Raw genomic sequence first — 13805 nt, forward strand, 5'->3', positions numbered from 1 at the left:
AGGTGGGTTGGGAGTCACCTCTGGCTGAGAACTTTGGGGTCTGCCTGGGAGGGGATTTGGTCTCTGCAAAGCCTCAGAATGAAGTTACCAAGACTCCTGAGGTAGAGGGGGAGGAAACAGAATGCAAAGTCAGTGGAGAGAGAGAGAGAGAGAGAGAGAGAGAGAGAGAGAGAGAGAGAGAGAAAGCTGGGTGGGGGAGAGGAAGGAGGGACAGACCCCATCCCTGTGTTGGGACCCAGAGCTGATCCTGAGCTAGCCAGCTTTGTGTCCCTTGGCCAGAAAGTGTAGCAGCCTACAGAACCCAGCTTTCTGATTCGTCCTGAGCTGGAGCCTCAGCGCCCACCCTCTTCCCCTCAGCTATCCTTGCACAGGACCCCATGGACCCCACACATACACAGGGCAGGGCCAAGCCTATGTCCCCTCCTGGATTCCCAACCTCCCTAATGTGACTAGGGACCAGCAAAGACCAGCCACCTCACAGGCACTGTGGGAAGTGCAGGAGAATTCCCCCTCCAGCTCAGTTTGCTAAGCTTGGTGGTCAGGACCAGGGACCCACCCCAGCGTGCTGCCCTGTGACTTTGAGCAGAAGCTTCATGCTTCCGGCTCCTCCACAGCACAGTGGAGGTGCAGACACCACCCTGAGGGGGGTGCTGTGAGAATGAGGTGAAGTTGCTGGCAGCCTTGTGCTGCCTAAGGAAGGCACCATGGTGAGCCAGCAGCAGCTGCTGCTGTGGGTTCCTCTCAGGACAGAGTACCTGCCACCTGCTGTGGACAAACACCTGCTCCAGCTGCTGTCCCACGGGGGACAGTGTCCCCAGCCAGGAGGCCCAGTGAGGCAAGGGACCGCTTGCGCTTTGTGCCCGGCTGCATAACGGTGGGAGATGTTATACTGGCCTAGCAAGGCCACCTCCCCAAGCAGAACCCTGGCCCCAGGTGGGAACCGTCACATGCATTCTCAAAGTCAAACACTTAGGGTGCCCCATGGGTGTCATGGGCAGAGAAACCTCAGATGGCATCCGGAAAGGCAGTCATCTTGCAGAGCCCTGGCTACCAGGAGCTCCTCCTTCCTCAGGCTTTCCTTACCGGACCCCAGTGCCAGACCAGGGCCAGCTCAGTGCTGGTGCTCAGACCATGAGCACTGACTGTCTTGACAGTGACAGCAACATAAACAGCAAAAGAGGCCACAGGCGGGGAGATCCAGAGGCTCCTGTCCACAAGCTCGGAATATTCATCCACAGGGACATCCAGAAAGCAAAGGGAAACAGCAGTTGCCACCACTGCTGAGAGAGACATAGTGTTCTGTGTCCCAGGCTGGAGCCCTTGGTTCTGCAGGCCCAGTGACTGTAGGGTCTCTGTGGGTGTTTGGTCAGTGCAGGGTTTGAGGGGGATCCCCAAACTGTCAGGGCAGGCCTTCTGAAGACGCCTTTAGAGGAAAACATGATGGCAAGGATTCAGAGACGTTGTCTCATTTCCCCAAGGCCACACAGCTTACTACAAAATTTCTAAGCCTGTGCTAACCCTATTGTATACATCATAGGTAGTGTGCGAGAAAGAGTCTGATAGGGGAATCCAGAGAAATGGAAATAGCATTCGCCGAACACCCCATGTGCCATCCTCATTTAACAGGCAGGGAAGGCAAAGACTCAAGAGAGGCAGAGGCACTCGAGCCAAGGGGTAAAGGCGGCTCGTTCAGTTCCAGCTCGAGCACCCACTACAGTCTGGAGTGTATTCTACATGACTGAAGTGTATTCTCTGAACTGTGGGACTACAGTGGGTCCACTCCCTGGCCCTAGACAGCACTGGAACCTTCCTGGGTTAGAGGAGAGGGCTAATGGCATGATGCTGCAAGCAGGTAGAAGCCTTAGAGGGCACAGAGGTCCCTCCCGAGGTCACTGTTCTGGCCAAATGGTCCTGTGGAGACAAGAAAGCAAAGCCTAGTCCCCACCTCCCCTCCTGCTGCCAGGTGCTGCCCGCGGGACCACCCGGTGGGAAGTCATAGGTGGCACCGCCAAGGGTAGGCAGGGCAAGAGGCGTAGGGGAGACAAAGACAGACGTCCAAGCCACGCCCCTCATTGGTGGCCAGCGGCGGGGGGTGGGGATGCAGGGTGATCAGACCTTGGTTTTTACTTGACACAAATCAAATGGTAGAGGACAAACCAAACAGAGAACATTCCCAACGATCCTAAATTTATCCTTTATTGTAATGAATGACCTTCATAAATAAACAGAGGGTGGCCAAGTCCCAAGCATGCCCAGAAGTTAAGGAAGAATGTACTGGGTGTCAGGCAGCTGAGAGAAACCCAGACTCTGCTCAGAGCAAGCCCAAACCACCTCCCGGCCAGCCACCAAAGAAGCCTGTTTGCCAGGAGCGGCATTTACATATTTCAGTCATTTACATATCTCCAATCACAGTCATGACCTCCAGAATTACAGAACAAGGTGAAAATGCTTAGCGCAATCTCCTACCCATGTTTTCAATATTTACTTTCTTCCTAGAACCCGGCAAAGATCGGGGACTGTATTTTAAACCACACTATAAAAGACAACACTCCTGGTGAAAAAGAGGTCCCGCCCTGGACCAAACAGAGGCTGTGAAAGGAGGGAGGCCTGGGAACAAGGGACTTCTCAGGGAGATTTTGAACCAGTGAGCTCCACTGAAGCAGATGTGTAGACTGGGGGGAGGGATTTAGAGGGAGTGAGTGTCACTGTCTCCTCAGGGGAGCCCCTCTAAGCAAGAGGAACTGGGGAGAAGCAGTGACTACTCATTGCAGAGACAGTTCACTGGGCCAGGGAGGGCAAAGAAACAGGGTTGATGTTTCTGCTCCGTGTTTATTCATCCTGCTAGTCTTGAAAGGAGCCTTCTGGGAAGCAGGTTTACGGCCAGGTACCTTGGGAAGACAGCAGGCAAGTCACTGTGGCATTGAAAGGCAGCCAGCTGGGCTGCCGTGCTCAGACATCATGGCTGCCCACTACCAAAGGGCAACCCTTATCACCTGGCCATCCTAATGGGCACTTCCTGCAAGACAGCCTGAGCAGAAGCCCTGCATGGCACTCTGAGGTAAAGCAGGGGCAAGGAGCTTTGCTGCTGAAGAAAAACGCCTGGGTGTAGTTGTGATGCTGCTTTGAAACCATTGTGAATTGAGGAAGGATGATAGATTGTCACATGTTACCCCAATAAGGGTTCAGCTCCTTCTCCCCTGTCGTGTAACAGGAGTGAGCCTAAGATGCCCGGAGTCAATCCAACAGATATTTGTTTGAGCACCTACTGTGTGCCAGGCCCAGGATATGTCATAGCACATATCCTGAGGAGTTTGTGTTTCCAGGGAAAGCCTGTGCCCTGCTGGAGTATTATGGGACAAATCGTCTAACCCCTCCTTCTGGCCACTGCTGAGTGTTCTGGAAAGGGACTTCTGATACAGAGAGACCTGATCCAGAACCGAGTCAGGCAAAACTCTGGGTCCAAGTCCTTCCCTCCTTACAAGCCAGGGCGTCCTAGGCAAGTTACCAACCATCTTAGCTCCTATTTCCTTGTCTATTTTCCTCCCAAGTAAAGATAATGAGAAAACCTGCCTTGCAGGGTGACTCTGAGAATCAGATAAGAAAGCGGATATGAATACTTTATATCTGCAGTTCTTAGCCTGTAGGTTGTAACCCTTTTGGGGGACATCAGAGGACCCTTTCACAGGGGTCATCTAATACCACTGGAAAACACTGATATTTACACCATGATTCCTAACAAGAGCAAAATTACATTTATGAAGTAGCAGTGAAAATAGTTTTTTTTTGGTTGGCAGTCAGCACAGCATGAGGACCTGTATTATAGGGTGACAGCATTAAGAAGGTTGAGAACCACTGCCTTAGACAAGGCTGGACACATTTGGGTCTCCAGGAGCTTGCTGTGTGTTTTATTGGCTGTGAAGACATTGCTTCCATCAGGTGGGCCTGGGGGATCTAGAAGGGCTGGAAATAAAAGCTACAATTTGGGAATGGCCATTTGAAGACTGTGCTGTGCAAGCAGAGGGAGCCAATAACCCTAAAAGAATCAGAGAGATGTTTGGAGGGACGGACAGAGGCTGACGATATAGAAACACTTCAAGTGGCCATGCTTGCATCTGCTGACCGGCATCCTGAGTCCAGGAAGCCCCTCCCTCCCCCACTTCCCAGCCACATCACTCATCTCCACTAGGATTCAAAGTGAGTAAGCCCTGACCAAACCAAGGAGCCTGCAAACCCTGTTCCACCATGTGACCATTTAACCAGGAAAAACAAAGGCTGTTGACGGAAACCCAACTTGAAGACAAATGGGATACTTGGCCCGGCTTCCCCTCCCTGGCTGGGCCTGGTTACCGAACCTCGTGGTTCTTGGAGTAGGAAAAGGAAAGAGGCGTGGAGAACAGAGAAGGGCCATCTAAGAAGGAGGATCTGAGTTCTCATTGCTCTGCCAGGGCTGAGGGGAGACATCCAGCGCTCATTAGCAGGTCCCAGGGCACTTCCTGCCATTCTTCAAGGCTGAGAAGGTCACCAGAGAAGCAAAAGACACCTGTTGCTTCTTCCCCTGCTGGAGAAAGCTCTCCTCAGCTAAGAAGCCTAGACACGTTCTAACCCAGTCCCTCAACCTCTTGACCAAGAGGCCTGAGCAGCTTGGAAGTGAGCATGAGGCTCAGACCTGAGGTGCCGGAGCCTTGTGGGGGATCTGACATGATGTCCCAAGGCTGTGTCCAGGCTGAGCAGTTAGTGAAGACCTTTAAAGGGCAATGAACGACCTGAGTTCCAGGCCAGTTTGCCAGAAGCAGCCTGAAGGCCTTATCAGTGACAGGATACAGCAGGGCCACAAGGGCAAGGAGCTGGGTTTGTGTCAAGGCCTTGTTGATTCTGATGTGATGGAGTAGTTGGTCCCGAGGATGGCTAACTCCCTGCCTACCTTCCTGGTGACAGCTTCAGAGCTGATTGGTGGGGTGGTGAGCAAGCCATGCTCGCTGGGAAGGTCAGTGAGGAGATAGGATGGAAGCAGAGATGGCTTCCCACCTAGGCAGATGATTTGTTCAAGCAATAGCACTTGCTGTTCTGAACTGTAGCCCCAGCAGCCATCTCAAACCTTCCCTAAGCTGGGCTTGGGAGCGGCTCTCCTCCCTGGCTCCTGACAGACGGCCCCTCCTCCATCCTGCTCCTGGTCCTTTTCTCCTTTCTAATTTAAACTTGGGTTCTTTCTGGTATTCAAGGAAGACTCCCTGACTGTATTATCTTCCTGTGGTCCCAAGACTTTTAAAGACTGGGCGTCTTCTTTCTTGGTCTGTATGTGCGAAAAATAATGGTGAGGGGATGAAAAGTGTGTTTAATTAAAAAGCAAAACAAAACATTGAAAACATGCATCACCCAGAGGGGACCTTCTTCTGTGCAAAACCCTGCTGTCTTTGCAACACTCCAGCCATTCAGTCTCAGCCTGGGTACCTGCTGACCTCACCCACTCTCGGCACAATCCTGTTCCCCGTTCTCCACCCCATCCCAGGCCTTCCCTGGTGCTCCTAGGAGCCCACCTACCAGCCATTTTGGATGTGAAAAAAATAATGGTGATGGGGGTGTCTCAGTGGGTGAGGCACTGGCCACCAAGTCTGACAACCTGAGTTTGTCCCTGGCACCCATATACTAGAAAGAGAGAACTAACTGCTCTAAGTTGTCCTCTGACCTCTACGCACATGCCATACAAAGCACACAAACGCACACACACACACACACACACACACACACGAGCACACACATGCACACAATAAGTAAATGCAAGAAATTAATAAGAATTATAGGGATGAGTTATAACTATAGCTTGGGCCAGGGGGAGGGTACAGTCACTGGCAGGGCAAGTCCCAGAATACATCATGTTCATACACGTGTTATACCACCCTGGGAAAACAGTACTTTGGGCCCCACTTTGCAATCAAGGACATAGACTCAGGAGAGTCAAGTACCTTGCTCTAGGTCACACTAGCACGTTTGAGGATCTGTACCCAAGGCCTTCTACTCTCATGAGGCTGCCTAGGGAAGACCTTCCAGGTCCTAATGGGTGTGCACAGGAGACCTTCCAGAGGAAAGCAAGGGAAGGGCTTCCAGGCAGAGGGGACAGATGAGGCACAAATGGCCCGCCCTAGATGCTGCAGTGTGAACATGCAGCAAGGTGTGTGGAGAGGCAAGAAAGGTCAGCAGGATCCTTCAAGAGCCCAAACATTTCCCAGAAAGCAATAGGGAGTGCCCGGAATACACCAGCAAAGAGGGAGGGTGGGCTGAGGGTGGAGGATGGCAGGTGGGTGATGCTGCACCGAGAGACAGGGCAGGAAGCTGATGGGCTTCTGGGGAAGCTGAAGTATGAACCTGCCCATCTAAACAGGAGAGGCAGTATCATGGACATTACGGCAATGTTCCCACTTTCTTGACGAGGGCCCCCATGGGTAGCATCTAGCTGCTTGTAAGTTTGGCTCCCCACCACGGCAAGCATAGGTAGAAGTGGTGTGAAATTCTGGGGACCAACAGAGAGATTGACAGAGAGGGGCCTGCTGAGGGCGGGCCTTATGCAGGAAGGGTAGCCCGGGGAGAAGGCAATGTCCTCCTCCTGCTGGGAAGCAGGCTGATGCTTGCCCTCTTCCTTTCTCTGTACCCCAGATCCGCCTCCCCCTAATTTGGCATCTGTGCCAAGTCTCATGTGCCATGTTGTGCCAGTCCACCAGGCAGAGACTGGAGTCCTGAGTAGCTCCCAGAGTGTGGGCTATTGGTCTCTGGTGTAGATGGCTGAATAAACAGAGTTGTGGCCCCAAGGAAAAAAGGCAGTTCACTCCAGAGGGCTCAGCCTGGCCTGCAACATGACTGAGTAAAAGGAAATTGGGGAGGGGGCGCGACATCATAAGCAGCCACCTCAAGCCTCCAGGAGTTGTGGCAGGAAGAGATGGGCACAGCAGCCCAGGTTCCACTGTAGACTCCGTGGGCTCCACGCCTCCCATCTCCACTCCAGACAAGGGATGCCTTCCAAACTTCTGGGTTGGGCGGGTCCTCCCACCCAGGCTGCCAAGTGTCATTAAGGGCCAGAAGTATCAGAGGAGGAGGACAGGCAGCCCTGTCTCTCTGCTCCCTCCCCTGGCCCGTCCGGCCCTGTACATGGTCTCTGGGGGACCCAGCCTTCCAAGAAGAGGAAAAAACAAGCATTGTTAGTCAGCTTCAGGGTCAGCTTGAGGATAGTCTGCAGGAGGAAAGGAGGTGAAGCTGAGGATTAAACCTGAACAGCCCGGAGCAGAAGGAACATTGGTAGCGGGCAGGAAGGCACCACCAGGCTGGCAAATACACGCTCTGGAAAACTGACCTGGCAGTCATTTAAAATGGGCAGATCGGGGGCATTACGAATTTGTATAAGCCTCACTGTTTGGTTCTAGAACTTTCCACCAGCCGTGATAGAGCCCCACAAGCTGACCCACCTGGAGATCTGCTGTGTCTAAGGTGATGACCAGGGTGGGTACTTTACCCTCCTCAGCCCAGTTAGCCTTTACCCGAGCTCTGAAGGACTGCCATTCCACACGAGTGGACTCAGGCTTGCGTCGTCTCGGGTGGACAGCTGGAGAGGGTCAGGGTGACTATAAGGCTTGTGGCATGTAAGGCTATGTCCTGTTGAGACTAGGTGGCAGAAGAGACTTGTTCCCTTGGTGGCCAAACACACAGAGAAAAGAATGTTTAAGACCCTATCGTCTCCTATAAGGACAATCCCCACTCACCTAACTTCCTTCCACTGGGTCCTACCTCCTCAAGGGTCTTTTATTTCCCAGTGTTGTCATTGACTGTAAACACATAGGACTTTGGGAAAGATTCATCCAAACTGTGGTGTGGAGGACATTGGCCATCTGGGGGTTGACCCCAGTTATTCACTGTAGAGGCATCAGGGCCGATTGACACACAGTCACAGAAGTCACGGGTGGGTATCATGAGGATGTCTGATATGCTGATTAACCAAAGGAATCATTACGGAACAGGGCTCGACTGTTAGAGCCAAGGAAGGGCGGCGTGTTGCCAGGCTCTTGGATTTAGGATATTCCTGATGAGGTGCTGACAAATGCCTCGTCCTTAGGGGACAGTCCCAGCTGTAGCTCAGCAGAGGCCAAACAGGAATCCGGAAAACCTGCTGGCCAAGGGCGTGTAGTGGGAAGGTAGAGTCAGGAAGTCCTATGTGGTCAGCCAAGGGACCACTGATGGCTTCCAGGAGCCCCAGAAGAAGGCCTAGCTCTGCAGCCAGTCCCATTCCAGCAGGGCTCTGAGTCCAAGTGGGGAGTGTTCAGGGCCCTCTGTCTACGCCACCAGTGGCTGACCCAGGACTGTTGGGATGGCACCAGCAAGTCCTGTCCACCAGGAAAGCAGGGGAGTCACCACTGCACACATCTGTTCAGGCCACACTCCTGTGAAAGGGGATCCTCGAGACATCTGTCTCCAGCAGCTGTCTTCTCCTTGGTCTACTCAGAAACATGACTGAAAGCTCTTACATCATTCCACTCCTCAACCTTCACAGAGGGGACACAGCACTGCCTGTGTGGCTGTGTCTTGTAATAGGAAGGGAGGCCGCTTGTTGGTTCCTGGCCGCCCGGCTAGCTTAGACCCAAAATAATCACACAGAAACCATATTAATTAAATCACTGCTTGGCCCATTAGCTTTAGCTTTTTATTGGCTAACTCCTACATATTAATTTAACCCATTTTTATTAATCCGTGTATTGCCATGAGGCTGTGGCTTACCAGCTAAAGTTCCCAGCATCTGTCTCTGGCAGCAGCTTTATGGCTTCTCTCTAACTCCTCCTTCCTCCTCCCGCGCTATAGGCCAAGCTAGTTCTTTATTCATTAACCAATAAAAGCAAGACATAGACAGAAGGACCTCCCACACCAGTGTCTCTGTGGATATGACCCAGTGGGCCTCACCTGACAGAATCTAGTTACATTTTGATTGTTTTGATCCAGGAGAGTAGAAGTTAGGGGTGCTGTAGGCACCTTGTGAAGAATTTTCTAACTTACCAAATCCCCTACTATGTGTAACCCTTTTGTTATCATAAGGTGGCCATGGTGTGGTGGTTAGTGTCAACCTGACAGACTCTAGAGTTATCCAAGAGATAGGCCTTTGTGCTCACCTTTGGGAAGATTATCTTGATTGCGTTAATTGATGTGAGAAGACCCATCTTGACTGTGTGCAAGACTATTCCCTGGGCTGGGATCCTGCACTGAAAAACGTGGAGAAAGCGAGTGTGTGTTTGTCACACTCCACTCCTTGACTGTGGATGCAGTGTGGCCAGCTCCCTCAAGCTCCTGCATTCTGGAGGGTTGCTAAGTGAATTCAAATAGCACATAACAGGAGATCTATGAGCTGCTGGTTTCATCCACACGTAACTGTATGGCACGTGTATTTTGAGAGCTTATTCTGAGTAAGTGCAGTAACTCAGATCAGCCTTATGATCTGAGTTCAGTCTCTGGAACTCACGGTGGAAGGAGTGAACTGACTCCTGAGCACATAATGGCATGTGTGTGTCTAATTACAAATAATAATAATAATAATACAAGGTTTATTTAATGTAAGTGCCAGCTGCCTCCTCCTCTTTCCCTTTTTTTCTGCTCCCTTTCTTCCTTCCTTTCCCTTCGCTTTTCCTCCCTCTCATCCCCTTCCCTTCCTGAAAAAGATCTCACTATCTAGTCTGAGTAGCCTGGAACCAGAGATCCTCCTGCCTTAGCCGCCTCTCTGCTGGGACTCTGGGTATTTGCTCCCCTACCCAGCCACCTTGAAGCTTTCCTCTTAGAATGCTGAACAGCAACCATGGGGGAGGGCAGATGACTGGGGTCCTTGACTCATGAGTGGTGAATGTCAGGGCATCTTTCAGACATTGTTTCATGGGGACTTCTAGCTACAGCATTAGATGGACACATGAGAATAAATGTTCCTATGTTTGTCCCTTCAAAATGGATTCATTTGAGAGAAGTGCTTTGCCTGCGTTTATTCTGGATGCTTTATACCTGCCAGGGTGCCCTTGGCATCGACCTCTTCTAGTGGTCCAATCTTTACCAATTGTATACATTATACAATCAGAATGGTCTCATTTGGCAACTGTCATTTGTTGGGTTCTTTTTCTGAGAGAGAGAGTATATGAGGGTGTGTGTGTGTGTGTGTGTGTGTGTGTGTGTGTGTGTGCACATGAGCCTGGGCTGCTCTGGCTAAATTTCAAAGCATTTGGTTCTTGGGTCTACATAGCTTCTTCCTGCCCATGAGGCAGTCCAGTGATGCTGACTCTAGCCCTGTGGCACCGAATTTCTCGGTCTCCCTGGCAGGACTCCATGGCTCGTCATCTAGTCCCTCACCCTCTGCTATTCTGCTGCCTGGAGTTCCATCCATGCACACATGGGTGCCCAGCCAATGGCTTCCGTGAGGGAGAACTTCCTGAGTCTATGGCTGAAGCGGTTGCCAACAACAAGTACAGTTGTCCCAGAAGCCTGATGTCCGGTTTTGACTGACAAGTAGGCAATCTGGTGGCCCTGGCCAGTTCCGACAGGATCTTAACAGGTCTGTCCCTGTAAAAGTAGTCTCCCCAGGAACCTCTCTTGCATTTCCCCCCATTTGCCAGACCAGCCTGGGCAGATTTTGGATGTACAACTCCTGGTTTTGCTCTTCGTGTGTCGAGGTTTTCCCCACATGTCCCAAGGTACCGACGGAGCACGGCTTTGTGCTGTTGTCAGCCGTCCCCATGTCTGCTATGGCTGCCCTGCTTACATTCTCTTCTCCAGTTTTTTCCTGGTTGCCCACAGCGCTCTCTATCCCTTTAAAGCTAGAAGAAGAGAGGACAATGCTTTCCTGCTTAGAATCAGCCTCGTCTGGACAGAAGGCAACGATCTACCACCTCGTACATTCTGGGAGGCTTCTGAAGTTTTGTGAGCCCTGATTCAAGGGGCAGGAGTGACAGGTGGGCAGCCACGAGCTGTACTTGGATAGGGCTTGGGCTACAAAGGGGCCTCACACTGAAAGCGGACTCCCAGGGAAGTGCTATTTTAGGCCAACCTCCCATCCTTTGATGTGAGCGCCACTTTACAGCCCATGGAGACTTCTGCAGGCACAGAAAGCTGCACCGGGGCAGATGGATTTAGGTCTCTATCTAAGATCCGTGGTCACATTGCTGTGTGGTGCTGGGTAGACTGCTTCACCTCTCTGAGCTTTCCCCCTTCTCCATATGACTTCAGGATCTTCTGAATGCTAGCAGGACTATGCCCTCGTTGGTTCAAAAATGAAAGAGGATCCTAGCAGTGAGGAATCAGAGTGCTCGTCTAGAACGTGTGAAGCCTTGGGTTTGAGTCCCATCAGCCAGAGGGTGGGGAAGGTGGGGGGGGGGGTGGGAATGGAGAAGGGGAGAGAGGAAGACCCAGTACCCAGAGAAATGGGTTCTGTGATCCAATCCCAACTCTGACACTCCATGTCTCTGGTCCTCAGTTTCCCCATTTGGAACGAGAGGCTGGGATGCTCCAGTCTGTTAAGGATTCATCTCTGGCAGAGTGGGATTCAAAACACCTCCTACTGCTTTCCCCTCTACTGTGGTTAGCCAGCTACACGCCAGTATGCATTTGCAGGGACTTACCACACTGAACCAGGGCCACAGTGTCCTCGGGCCGCAAAGACACAAGTGTCAACGCATCAGAAGGTCTTGGCTAAGACATCCGGCCCTGGCCCCCGCATGGCAATTCACCAGCTTGCAGCCAGCAGGGAGCTTGCCTTCTTGGCACAGCTTCCTTGTCTGCAGAATGAGAGTGACGGTGTCTGTGTCCCTGATGCTTGGCATGTGCTGTGATTCTGCCGTGTTCCCTCTGTGCCATGCTGGCTGGTGTGGAGAGAACGGGCAGTCTGGGGTTGTGAGACAGGGTGTCTCTCTGCAGAGGTCTTCACTTTGGTCCCGATTCCTGGGGCAGCAGCCCCCTGCCTTTTCTTCGTTCTGATTCCTTCAGAGCGTGTCTTTCTCTGTCATGACTGCATGGCCCACAGCAGTGACCAAGGAGCTGTCCCTAATTTCCCAGGCAGTGCTGTGGGTGGTTCTCCCCCACGACAAGCTCCACTCGTGACAGAGGATGACACTGTGGCTCAGAAAGAGGCGATTTGTCCTCACCTTTGCAGCAAGCTGGACCAGCCAGGACCACTGCATGACTGTTCACTACACAAAGGCCCCTGGGTAGGAGCTATCAGGACTGAAGTACAGCTTGCACAGTTTCAGGCCAGCAGGAGACACGCCATCAACATAAGTGGCATGGGGGCTTTCAGGTCAGGCTACTTCCGTGACAAAAGGGTAGAGCAGATATTCTTCTCAGGGAAGAGGGCAGCCCTGGGAAAGAAGAGACCTCAAGGACATGGCTCTTCTGGCCAGGGACCACACCTGGGGAGACTATAACAGCCCCTCCCCAATGCCAGATGCACCGACAAGACATGCTGCTTGCCACACACGCAGGTCTCTGACCTGAGTTGTCTCTCCAGCTTTTCAGACATGCATGGCTGCCTGCCCCAGCCCAGGCCTACACTGAGTCCTTCAAGGATGCTGAGTGGGGTATGGTTAGGAGATGGGGAGATGAATGAGCCCCAGTTGTGGGTGCTGTCTACAAGGGGTCATATTCTTTATCACTTTGAGTGTATGGGCTATGGCTCAGGCATTGTTTGTGTCCTCTGAGTAGGTTGGGTGTCTATATTGGCCAGGCTTGGAGCCAATTTGGTGTGTGGGGACAACTGTGTGTCACCTGCTCAGGCCCAGAAGCAACTCCTTCCCCAGACCAAGTCCCCTCCTTTTGGTCTTTTTTCCTTCTTGTGGCCAAGATGAGTCTCTGCTTACGTTCTCCCCTAGGCAGAAACTTCTCCAGACCATCATGCAAGGGAAGAGGTCAAGAGCAACAGACACAGCCTCGGAGAGGAGGCCTATGGGACTGGTGCTCATGTGTCATTTGCTCGTTTGTGCTTCTTAGGCTCTGACTGTCCCCCAGGCTTACTTGTTGGAGTTAACCCTCAGTGTTGTGGTGCTGGCGTGTGGGGCCATCAGGGTTAGTGGATTGACCAAGCCATTACGGAAGGACTGGGGACAAGTGAAAGGATGTGTGGCACTGTGTGTCTCTGTATGACTGTTGAGTGTCTATGTCTCTGTATGTGTGTTCTCTGTGTGTGTGTGTGTCTATCTGTTTCTGCATTTGTGTGTGTTCTCTCTGTGTGTGTCTGTCTGTCTCTGTGTATGTTCTGTGTGTGTGTGTATCTGTCTGTCTCTGTCTCTCTCTGTGTGTGTCTCTGTGTATGTGTGTGTTCTCTCTGTGTATGTGTGTTCTGTATATGCATGTATCTGTCTGTCTTTCTGTCTGTTTGTTTGTCTCTGTCTCTCTCTCTGTTCTGTGTGTGTGTGTGTGTGTCTGCTCTCTCTGTGTCTCTCTGTCTCTGGGTATGTGTGTGTGGTCTCTGTGTGTGTGTGTGTCTGTCTCTTTCTCTGTTCTCTCTGTGTGTGTGTCTTTGTGTATGTGTTTTCTCTGTGTGTGTATCTGTCTGTCTGTCTCTCTCTGTTCTCTGTATATGTCTCTGTCTGTGTGTGTGTGTCTGCTCTCTCTGTGTCTCTCTGCCTCTGTGTATGTGTGTGTGGTCTCTCTCTGTGTGTGTCTGTCTTTGTGTGTGTTCTGTGTGTGCATGTATCTGTCTGTCTGTCTGTCTGTCTGTCTCTCTCTCTCTGTGGTCTCTCTCTGTGTGTGTCTGTCTGTCTCTGTGTATGTGTGTTCTGTGTGTGCATGTATCGGTCTGTCTTTCTGTG

Source organism: Myodes glareolus, chromosome 9 (assembly GCF_982192425.1).
Source record: "Myodes glareolus chromosome 9, mMyoGla1.1, whole genome shotgun sequence".
NCBI classification, from domain to species: Eukaryota; Metazoa; Chordata; class Mammalia; order Rodentia; family Cricetidae; genus Myodes; species Myodes glareolus.